Source organism: Dendropsophus ebraccatus, chromosome 1 (genome assembly GCF_027789765.1).
Source record: "Dendropsophus ebraccatus isolate aDenEbr1 chromosome 1, aDenEbr1.pat, whole genome shotgun sequence".
NCBI classification, from domain to species: domain Eukaryota; kingdom Metazoa; phylum Chordata; class Amphibia; order Anura; family Hylidae; genus Dendropsophus; species Dendropsophus ebraccatus.
In genome coordinates this window covers 2,378,677-2,391,242 of record NC_091454.1, presented here as the reverse complement: position 1 = coordinate 2,391,242, position 12,566 = coordinate 2,378,677, and positions in this window count along the sequence as shown.

Here is a 12,566-nt window from a genome sequence, read left to right as displayed (position 1 = left end):
CCCTGGTTTTGTTCGGATACCGAGCAAAACTTCAGGGGGAAATTTAGTTCGAAAAAACGAATTGTTCGAACTCCGAGGTGTTCGGAAACCGAGGTTTTACTGTATACTTTATTATTATTATTGTTATTATTATTATTATATTTTATCTTTATGTATATAAGGCAGCCGGACCTGGTATTCTTAAGTTAGTATTTGATGTTTCCATTTTTTACTATTTGTACTAACTTTGTTTTGTTAGAATAGTTTTAGTTGAGGATAGTTTCTTAACTGTTAAAGTTGTCTATTGTGTGTGTGTGTGTGTGTGTGTGTGTGTGTGTGTGTGTGTGTGTGGTTAGGTGGGAGTTATGTATACGGGGATGGGAGGTTTGGTTGGTGAATTGTGCTGGGGTGTGTGTGAGTGGGGGTGCTGTGTGTGTTGAAGGGGAAAAAAAAAAAAAAAAAAAGCTTTGTGTAGTTTTGGTTTCTTATTTTGTTCAGTTATGTCCAAGCAGGGACTGTATTAAGTTACAGACAAGAATGGCTCAAACATGTTATAGCTTTTTGGCCTTTGGTCTAAAGTGTCTTTACTATATAATTTCTGTGTGCTGTGAGGTGTGAGTGTGGGGTAGGTAGTAGTGGTGGTGGGGTAGGTAGTAGCGGTGGTGGGGGTAGGTAGTAGCGGTGGTGGGGGTAGGTAGTAGCGGTGGTGGGGTAGGTAGTAGCGGTGGTGGGGTAGGTAGTAGCGGTGGTGGGGTAGGTAGTAGCGGTGGTGGGGGTAGGTAGTAGCGGTGGTGGGGTAGGTAGTAGCGGTGGTGGGGTAGGTAGTAGCGGTGGTGGGGGTAGGTAGTAGCGGTGGTGGGGTAGGTAGTAGCGGTGGTGGGGTAGGTAGTAGCGGTGGTGGGGTAGGTAGTAGCGGTGGTGGGGGTAGGTAGTAGCGGTGGTGGGGGTAGGTAGTAGCGGTGGTGGGGTAGGTAGTAGCGGTGGTGGGGTAGGTAGTAGCGGTGGTGGGGTAGGTAGTAGCGGTGGTGGGGGTAGGTAGTAGCGGTGGTGGGGTAGGTAGTAGCGGTGGTGGGGGTAGGTAGTAGCGGTGGTGGGGGTAGGTAGTAGCGGTGGTGGGGTAGGTAGTAGCGGTGGTGGGGTAGGTAGTAGCGGTGGTGGGGTAGGTAGTAGCGGTGGTGGGGGTAGGTAGTAGCGGTGGTGGGGGTAGGTAGTAGCGGTGGTGGGGTAGGTAGTAGCGGTGGTGGGGTAGGTAGTAGCGGTGGTGGGGTAGGTAGTAGCGGTAAGTTTGGGGGCATTTTGGTAGTATCTTATAATGAAGCTGGACTGGCCGGTGAGGCAGGTGTGAGGGAGGATTTCCTTTCTGTAAAGACATTATTTAAGAATTTATTGATTTGTTGTTTTTGTTATAAGCAGAAAGCTTTGTATTTGTTTCTGTTCTGGCTGATGGAGCCGCGGTTATGTTTATGTTTATGCAGTTATACTTGTTATGTTTTATATTTTTCTAATAAAAAGAATTACAGGATGTAACTCAGGATCAGTAATGTATGTACACAGTGACCCCACCAGCAGAATAGTGAGTGCAGCTCTGGGGTATAATACAGGATGTAACTCAGGATCAGTAATGTATGTACACAGTGACCCCACCAGCAGAATAGTGAGTGCAGCTCTGGGGTATAATACAGGATCAGTAATGTATGTACACAGTGACCCCACCAGCAGAATAGTGAGTGCAGCTCTGGGGTATAATACAGGATGTAACTCAGGATCAGTAATGTATGTACACAGTGACCCCACCAGCAGAATAGTGAGTGCAGCTCTGGGGTATAATACAGGATCAGTAATGTATGTACACAGTGACCCCACCAGCAGAATAGTGAGTGCAGCTCTGGAGTATAATACAGGATGGAACTCAGGATCAGTAGCCGGGAATCCTATGAGGTGCAGAGGATTGTGGGTGATTTTCCCACAGCCTGTGCGGGGAGATGTCAGGCAGCAGCTGTCGCCTGTCTCGTGCCTGTGAGATGCCGGGACGTGGGGCAGATGTGTGGCGGCTCTGGTGTGGGAACATTTCTCTTCTGTACACAGAGGTGGAAGCAGCGGATATGGGTCATGTGACCGCAGATATCCCGGACAGCTGGCGAGGCTGAGACTTCTGCAGGTCACACTCACAGGGGCCGCCATGTTGGTTGCCACCCAGCTTTCCCAGGAACAGATTATATTGTAACATATCTTATCAGGGAGGCGGGGGGGGGGGGGGGGGGGGGGAGGGGGGGTTGATGATGTCATCAGCATGACATCAACACCAGGGATCCATCTCCCAGGAGCGGACCGTGCCATATTATAACGTTACACAACTATAATAAACTCCTTGTGCGGCCGCCGTCCCGTCATCTCGACAAAATCACAGAAAGAAGAAAGAACCACAAGAGATTTACCAATCATTACATGTGAGGAAACCGCCTCAGCGCCCCCTGCTGTCCACTATATATATATACACACATAGGGGGGCGGGGCTGTGACTACCTCTCTATACACAGGATACAGGGGGCGGGGCTGTGACCTCTATACACAGGATATACAGGGGGCGGGGCTGTGACTACCTCTATACACAGGATATACAGGGGGCGGGGCTGTGACCTCTATACACAGGATATACAGGGGGCGGGGCTGTTACTACCTCTCTCTATACACAGGATATACAGGGGGCGGGGCTGTGACTACCTCTCTATACACAGGATATACAGGGGGGCGGGGCTGTGACTACCTCTCTATACACAGGATACAGGGGGCGGGGCTGTGACCTCTATACACAGGATATACAGGGGGCGGGGCTGTGACTACCTCTATACACAGGATATACAGGGGGCGGGGCTGTGACCTCTATACACAGGATATACAGGGGGCGGGGCTGTTACTACCTCTCTCTATACACAGGATATACAGGGGGCGGGGCTGTGACTACCTCTCTATACACAGTATATACAGGGGGCGGGGCTGTGACTACCTCTCTATACACAGGATATACAGGGGGCGGGGCTGTGACTACCTCTCTATATACACAGGATATAGAGGGGGCGGGGCTGTGACTACCTCTCTATATACACAGGATATACAGGGGGCGGGGCTGTGACTACCTCTCTATATACACAGGATATACAGGGGGCGGGGCTGTGACTACCTCTCTATACACAGGATATACAGGGGGCGGGGCTGTGACTACCTCTCTATACACAGGATATACAGGGGGCGGGGCTGTGACTACCTCTCTATACACAGGATATACAGTGGGCGGGGCTGGGACTACCTCTCTATACACAGGATATACAGGGGGCGGGGCTGTGACTACCTCTCTATACACAGGATATACAGTGGGCGGGGCTGTGAGTACCTCTATACACAGGATATACAGGGGGCGGGGCTGTGACTACCTCTATACACAGGATATACAGGGGGCGGGGCTGTGACTACCTCTCTATATACACAGGATATACAGGGGGCGGGGCTGTGACCCCTATACACAGGATATACAGGGGGCGGGTCTGTGACTACCTCTCTATACACAGGATATACAGGGGTGGGGCTGTGACTACCTCTCTATACACAGGATATACAGGGGGCGGGGCTGTGACTACCTCTATACAGGGGCGGGGCTGTGACTACCTCTGTATACAGGATATACAGGGGGCGGGGCTGTGACTACCTCTGTATACAGGATATACAGGGGGCGGGGCTGTGACTACCTCTATATACACAGGATATACTGGGGGCGGGGCAGTGACTACCTCTCTATATACAGGATATACAGGGGGCGGGGCTGTGACTACCTCTCTATATACAGGATATACAGGGGGCGGGGCTGTGACTACCTCTCTATACACAGGATATACAGGGGGCGGGGCTGTGACTACCTCTCTATACACAGGATATACAGGGGGCGGGGCTGTGACTACCTCTCTATACACAGGATATACAGGGGGCGGGGCTGTGACTACCTCTCTATACACAGGATACAGGGGGGGGGGCTGTGACCTCTATACACAGGATATACAGGGGGCGGGGCTGTGACTACCTCTATACACAGGATATACAGGGGGCGGGGCTGTGACCTCTATACACAGGATATACAGGGGGCGGGGCTGTTACTACCTCTCTCTATACACAGGATATACAGGGGGCGGGGCTGTGACTACCTCTCTATACACAGGATATACAGGGGGGCGGGGCTGTGACTACCTCTCTATACACAGGATACAGGGGGCGGGGCTGTGACCTCTATACACAGGATATACAGGGGGCGGGGCTGTGACTACCTCTATACACAGGATATACAGGGGGCGGGGCTGTGACCTCTATACACAGGATATACAGGGGGCGGGGCTGTTACTACCTCTCTCTATACACAGGATATACAGGGGGCGGGGCTGTGACTACCTCTCTATACACAGTATATACAGGGGGCGGGGCTGTGACTACCTCTCTATACACAGGATATACAGGGGGCGGGGCTGTGACTACCTCTCTATATACACAGGATATACAGGGGGCGGGGCTGTGACTACCTCTCTATATACACAGGATATACAGGGGGCGGGGCTGTGACTACCTCTCTATATACACAGGATATACAGGGGGCGGGGCTGTGACTACCTCTCTATACACAGGATATACAGGGGGCGGGGCTGTGACTACCTCTCTATACACAGGATATACAGGGGGCGGGGCTGTGACTACCTCTCTATACACAGGATATACAGTGGGCGGGGCTGGGACTACCTCTCTATACACAGGATATACAGGGGGCGGGGCTGTGACTACCTCTCTATACACAGGATATACAGTGGGCGGGGCTGTGAGTACCTCTATACACAGGATATACAGGGGGCGGGGCTGTGACTACCTCTATACACAGGATATACAGGGGGCGGGGCTGTGACTACCTCTCTATATACACAGGATATACAGGGGGCGGGGCTGTGACCCCTATACACAGGATATACAGGGGGCGGGTCTGTGACTACCTCTCTATACACAGGATATACAGGGGTGGGGCTGTGACTACCTCTCTATACACAGGATATACAGGGGGCGGGGCTGTGACTACCTCTATACAGGGGCGGGGCTGTGACTACCTCTGTATACAGGATATACAGGGGGCGGGGCTGTGACTACCTCTGTATACAGGATATACAGGGGGCGGGGCTGTGACTACCTCTATATACACAGGATATACTGGGGGCGGGGCAGTGACTACCTCTCTATATACAGGATATACAGGGGGCGGGGCTGTGACTACCTCTCTATATACAGGATATACAGGGGGCGGGGCTGTGACTACCTCTCTATACACAGGATATACAGGGGGCGGGGCTGTGACTACCTCTCTATACACAGGATATACAGGGGGCGGGGCTGTGACTACCTCTCTATACACAGGATATACAGTGGGCGGGGCTGGGACTACCTCTCTATACACAGGATATACAGGGGGCAGGGCTGTGACTACCTCTCTATACACAGGATATACAGTGGGCGGGGCTGGGACTACCTCTCTATACACAGGATACAGGGGGCGGGGCTGTGAGTACCTCTATACACAGGATATACAGGGGGCGGGGCTGTGACTATCTCTATACACAGGATATACAGGGGGCGGGGCTGTGACTACCTCTCTATATACACAGGATATACAGGGGGCGGGGCTGTGACCCCTATACACAGGATATACAGGGGGCGGGTCTGTGACTACCTCTCTATACACAGGATATACAGGGGTGGGGCTGTGACAACCTCTATACAGGGGCGGGGCTGTGACTACCTCTCTATACACAGGATATACAGGGGGCGGGGCTGTGACTACCTCTATACAGGGGCGGGGCTGTGACTACCTCTCTATACACAGGATATACAGGGGGCGGGTCTGTGACTACCTCTTTATATACACAGGTTATACAGGGGGCGGGGCTGTGACTACCTCTATATACACAGGATATACTGGGGGCGGGGCAGTGACTACCTCTCTATATACAGGATATACAGGGGGCGGGGCTGTGACTACCTCTCTATATACAGGATATACAGGGGGCTGGCTGTGAGTATCTCTATACACAGAATATACAGGGGGCGGGGCTGTGACTACCTCTCTATACACAGGATATACAGGGGGCGGGGCTGTGACTACCTCTATACACAGGATATACAGGGGGCGGGGCTGTGAGTACCTCTATACACAGAATATACAGGGGGCGGGGCTGTTACTACCTCTCTATACACAGGATATACAGGGGGCGGGGCTGTGACTACCTCTCTATACACAGGATATACAGGGGGCGGGGCAGTGACTACCTCTCTATACACAGGATATACAGGGGGCAGGGCTGTGACTACCTCTCTATACACAGGATATACAGGGGGCGGGGCTGTGACTACCTCTCTATACACAGGATATACAGGGGGCGGGGCAGTGACTACCTCTCTATACACAGGATATACACGGGGCGGGGCTGGGACTACCTCTCTATATATACAGGATATATAGGGGGCGGGACTTGACTACCTCTATACAGGGGGCGGGGCTGTGACTACCTCTCTATACACATGATATACTGGGGGCGGGGCAGTGACTACCTCTCTATATACACAGGATATACAGGGGGCGGGGCTGTGACTACCTCTATACACAGGATATACAGGGGGCGGGGCTGTGACTACCTTTTTACAGGGGGCGGGGCAGTGACTATGTCTCTATATACACAGGATATACAGGGGGCGGGGCTGTGACTACCTCTTTGGCAGTGCTCTTGGTAGATGTTCCAGGTTATAAGCGCCATCTAGTGGCAGTATGTTACATATAAGTTATAATGATTAGTTGTGACTTGTTGATCACTGTGGTCTTCTCACCCCAGGAGCTGACAATCTATGGTCACAGTCCGCAGTAATGTAGTCCAGGCATCATACATGTGCAGCATCTCTGCTCCTTCCCTCACATCCTGAAGAGGCTGCGTTACCTGTCACCAGTGATCACCGAGCCTGAGAATATACGATCCCACCAGATCCTGAACACCAGACGCAGCTTCTCACCTGTGATGGTTTCTCACCTGTGATGGAGGCGGCTTCTCACCTGTGATGGCTTCTCACCTGTGATGGCTTCTTACCTGTGATGGTTTCTCACTTGTGATGGATACGGCTTCTTACCTGTGATGGTTTCTCACCTGTGATGGAGGCGGCTTCTCACCTGTGATGGCTTCTCACCTGTGATGGAGGCGGCTTCTCACCTGTGATGGCTTCTCACCTGTGATGGATACGGCTTCTCACTTGTGATGGATACGGCTTCTTACCTGTGATGGTTTCTCACCTGTGATGGAGGCGGCTTCTCACCTGTGATGGCTTCTCACCTGTGATGGAGGCGGCTTCTCACCTGTGATGGCTTCTCACCTGTGATGGCTTCTCACCTGTGATGGATACGGCTTCTCACTTGTGATGGATGCGGCTTCTCACCTGTGATGGAGGCGGCTTCTCACCTGTGATGGTTTCTCACCTGTGATGGATACGGCTTCTCACTTGTGATGGATGCGGCTTCTCACCTGTGATGGAGGCAGCTTCTCACCTGTGATGGAGGCGGCTTCTCACCTGTGATGGCTTCTCACCTGTGATGGATGCGGCTTCTCACCTGTGATGATTTCTCACCTGTGATGGAGGCGGCTTCTCACCTGTGATGATTTCTCACCTGTGATGGAGGCGGCTTCTCACCTGTGATGATTTCTCACCTGTGATGGAGACGGCTTCTCAGATGGAAGTGGAGGAGGAGAAGGGGGAGTGCGATGCCCTGGCCCCTGGGGGCCACTTCCGCAGTGCTGGTGTTATGAGCGGGCAATGACCGGGGCAGCTGCAGGGGTTATACTTGTCACGGTATAGGCCTGAGGGCGGCACAGCTGTAGGGACGGTCTGAGGAATCTGCGGGTGATGATGGGCATGCGATTCTTCGCTGCACTTAGTCAGGGCACCAGTTAGTGGACACCAATGCCGGGGTTCAGTAACAGCGGTTTTATTATAGATGAGGTAACTAGTAGCAACAGTTCTGTCCGGATGCAACTGGGTATATAGCAGGCTCTGACAAATAAAGCAGGAGTGGTGCTGCATAGGCTGTGAGAATACGTGCCGGATGATGGGAGTAGGAGTATGAGAGAAATAGCGTTGCTGGGTGGATTAGCTTGAGAATAATACTTGCTGTGAATCCTTGTAGCGATGAGGAGAGATAACGGAATGACACCCAGATGAGAGAGAAGACTCCGGACACTTGAGCAGGCAGATACAGCCGAAGACTTGAACACAGCAGAGCACCTGATCCACACTTCTAGTGGTGAAGTGGGAGCTGCAGAGAAGAAGCCCAACTCCTCTGAGGTAGGAGAGGGACGACACTCATCCTCCTTGCTTGGGAGCAGGGGGAAGACTAACTTGTCAGCAGGAAGTGGGAGGTCACATGGTTGCTCCTGGCCAGAGCTAGTCGGCCATTGGAGGAACCATGGTTACAGGTCACGTGATCAACAGCCTTGCATACCACTGTACAATGCAATAATACACAGGAATACATGAGAATACACATGAGAATGCACATTACCAGAGAATACTAGCGGAAAACCAGCAGCAGTTGCAGTGCAAACACTTACCAGAACAGGCATGGGCACAGCAAGAGAAATGGCCATAATAGGAGTAGTAGTCTGTATGTTCTGGGACACTGCAGGAGGAGGAGGAGGGGGAGGAGGAGGAGTTATTGTTGTTGGAAAATAAATGTAAACAAACCCACATCCCAGGGAATCTGCAATACGTGAATTAGAGGATAACCCCAATATTGTCAGGCGTCAATCTGACAAGGGGGGTTCAGTCGTGGTGTTAGACAAAATGCTTTATATCAAGGGTGTCCTCAGTATTTGGAGGACTCCACCACGTACAGACCCCTTTTGTCGCATCCGACTACAACGATCAAACAAAAAGTGTGTCAAATTTTGGATGAAGCGGTTGAGGGGGGGACAATTCGTTCCAAACAGTGGGAATATCTGGTTGTGGATTTTCCCATGACCCCAATTTTTCACGCCTTACCTAAAATTACCCCCAACCCAGCTATAATTTCACAGGTATCATCTAAAGAAATACAGTGACTATGCACAACCATTGCAAGAACACATACTTCTGCTCACCGTCTGTCAGGGCTGCGGCAGCGTCCCGCGCTCCAGACTACCGCCGCACCCCCTCACCCTGTCCTGCAGCCGCCAGTGGCCACATGCAGGGACCCGGCGCTGCTGCCACTTCGGCCCCTGGGGGCGCCTGACCCCTCATGAGAGAGCTCGTCGACTGGAGCTGAATCTCTGTCTCTATTGCGGTGGCTCTGATAATTTCCGGCAGAGATGTCCCCAACGTCCTCAGTGTCCGGGAAACGCTCGCACCTAGGTCTGGTAGGAGAGGCCTCCCTAAGTGTAAATGCCACCTCTCGAAGGTTGTCTATGCCAGTCTCCATCCAGACACCCTCAGGACAAACTCACCAGACTACTGCCTTCATCGACTCTGGGTCTGCAGGCAGTTTCATTGCAGCCACATTGGTCCAAAGATGGCGGTTACCCGTGACCCAGCTAGCCCGATCCCTATCTATCTCCTTGGTCACGGGCGAGACTCTTACCGAAGCTATACACTACCAGACTGCACCTCTAGTCCTCCAGGTAGGCGCTTTACATCAGGAGAAGATCTCCTTCTACGTCTTGCGCCATTCCTCGTCCGACATCCTGCTGGGCCTCCCTTGGCTGCAATTACATACCCCTAAACTAGACTGGAGAACCGGGGAGATTCTCAGTTGGGGCCCGGACTGTCCTAACCGGTGTCTGAAGCCTCCTCAGCCCAAGTGCTCTATGACGTCACCTGACTCAGTCAAGCCTCTACCCGGCCTACTGGCGGAATACCAAGACTTGGCTGAAGTCTTTTCTGCCAAAGAGGCGGACTCTCTACCCTCTCACCGGACGTACGATTGTCCCATAGACCTCCTTCCTGGAACTTCTCCTCCCAAGGTCGGGTGTACCCTCTCTCCGTATCAGAGACTGAGGCCATGTCCTCCTACATCCGGGAGATCTCACAGAAGGGTTTCATCCGCAAATCCACGTCTCCCGCTGGCGCAGGATTCTTCTTTATGCAGAAGAAGGACGGTTCCCTCCGCCCATGCATAGACTACCGGGGCCTAAATAAGGTGAATGTCAAGAACCGATATCCTCTTACGCTTATTCCCGAACTATTCGACCGTCTCCGTGGAGCCAGGATCTTCTCCAAGCTGGATCTCAGGGGAGCGTACAATTTGATCCGTATTCATGAAGGAGACGAATGGAAGACCGCTTTTAATACCAGAGATGGGCACTACAAATACCTGGTCATGCCATTCGGTCTATGCAATGCCCCAGCGGTCTTTCAGGAATTCGTCAACGACATATTCCGTGACCTCCTCTATGTCTATCTTGACGACATTCTGGTCTTCTCCCCTGACCAGCAGACTCACGTGACACAAGTACGTCAGGCCCTATGAAGAGTACGGGCCAATCATTTGTACGCCAAGCTGGAGAAGTGCGTTTTCCATCAGCGCAGCCTTCCGTTTCTTGGGTATATTGTCTCCGATCGGGGTCTACAGATGGATCCAACCAAACTCTCAGCTGTTCTCCAGTGGCCACGTCCTGTGGGACTCAGAGCTATCCAACGCCTCCTAGGATTTGCCAACTACTATCAGCAGTTCATCCCACATTTCTCTATCCTGGTCGCACCCATCGTGGCTCTCACTAAGAAGAAGGCAGATCCCAGGCATTGGCCACCTGAGGCCGAGCAAGCCTTCACTAGCCTAAAGTCTGCCTTTGCCTCTGCTCCGCCCGGATGCCACCAAGCCGTTTTCACTTGAGGTCGACGCATCTTCAGTGGGCGCTGGAGCCGTCCTATCGCAAAGGGACGAATCAGGCAAGACCAGAACCTGCGGGTTCTTCTCAAAGACTTTCTCCCCTGCCGAGAGGAACTATACTATTGGTGACCGAGAACTCTTGGCGATTAAGTTGGCACTGGAGGAGTAGCGTCATCTCCTAGAGGGGGCTAGACATCCGGTCAACATCTACACGGACCACAAGAACCTTCTCTACCTCCAATCATCCCAACGCCTCAATCCCCGGCAGGCCAGGTGGTCGCTTTTCTTCTCACGATTCAATTTCATCATTCATTTCCATCCAGCTGAGAAGAACGTGAAAGCCGATGCACTGTCCTGAGCATCTGATGTTATGGGGCAAGAGGAATCCCCTTGCCACATTATACCTCCCGATCGCCTAGTGCCAGTCGCCACCTCTACTCTTCAGAGAGGGCCTCCCGGAAAGACCTATGTGCACCCTGCACTTCGAAGACAAATTTTGAAGTGGGGTCATTCCTCTTTGGTGGCCGGGCATCCGGGAGTTTAAAAGACCGGGCAATTGATCTCCCGCCACTACTGGTGGCCCAATCTCCTCCAGGATGTCAAGACTTTGTGGCTTCCTGTGCCGTTTGTGCCAAAAACAAGTCGTCCCGTCAAAGACCTGCCGGCCTACTTCAGCCCTTGCCAGTTCCAGACCGTCCCTGGCACCACATAGGGATGGACTTTATCACTAATTTGCCTCCATCTGCGGGCAACACAGTTATTTGGGTGGTTACTGACCGCTTCTCTAAAATGTCTCACTTTGTGGCTCTTCCTGGACTCCAATCTGCTCCCCGTCTGGCCCAGTTGTTCTTTCAACACATCTTCCGCCTCCATAGTCTTCCCCTTCACATCGTGTCCGACAGAGGCTCACAATTCTTCTCAAAGTTTTGGCGTGCCCTCTGCTCACAGCTCCAAGTGAAGTTGGACTTCTCGTCTGCCTATCACCCCCAGACCAACGGGCAAGTGGAGAGGGCCAACTAGATCCTGGGCAACTATCTACGTCATTTTGTCTCAGCTCGCCAAGACAACTGGTCCAGCCTACTTCCATGGGCAGAGTTTTCCTACAACCATCAGGCAAGTCACCCTTCTGTGTGGTCTATGGGCGTCACCCTCGTCCTCCTCTGCCTCTCTCTCCATCCTCCGAGATCCCAGCCGTGGAGGAATTGTCTGACCTGCAGTCGATCTGGGAACAGACTCGACAGTCTTTGCTCAAGGCATCCTACCGCATGAAGGACCAGGCGGATGGGAAAAGGAGACCTGCCACAAACTTTCTCCCAGGTGACAAAGTCTGGCTCTCGGCCAAATATATCCGACTCAAGATTCCCAGCTACAAGTTGGGTCCTTGATTCCTCGGTCCTTTCTCGGTGCTAAAACGCATCAACCCAGTCACCTACAAACTCCGTCTACCCCCTACTATGCGGATCCCGAACGCCTTCCATGTTTCCCTCTTAAAGCCAGTGGTCCTCAACAGATTCTTCAATAGATCTTCGTTCTCTGCTCCACAAGCCGTCTCAGACGACGTCTACATTGTTAAAGACATCCTAGCGATGAAAACGGTCAGAGGAAGACGTTTCTTCCTAGTGGACTGGAGAGGTTTTGGTCCTGAGAGATGATCCTGGGAACCCGAGTCTAA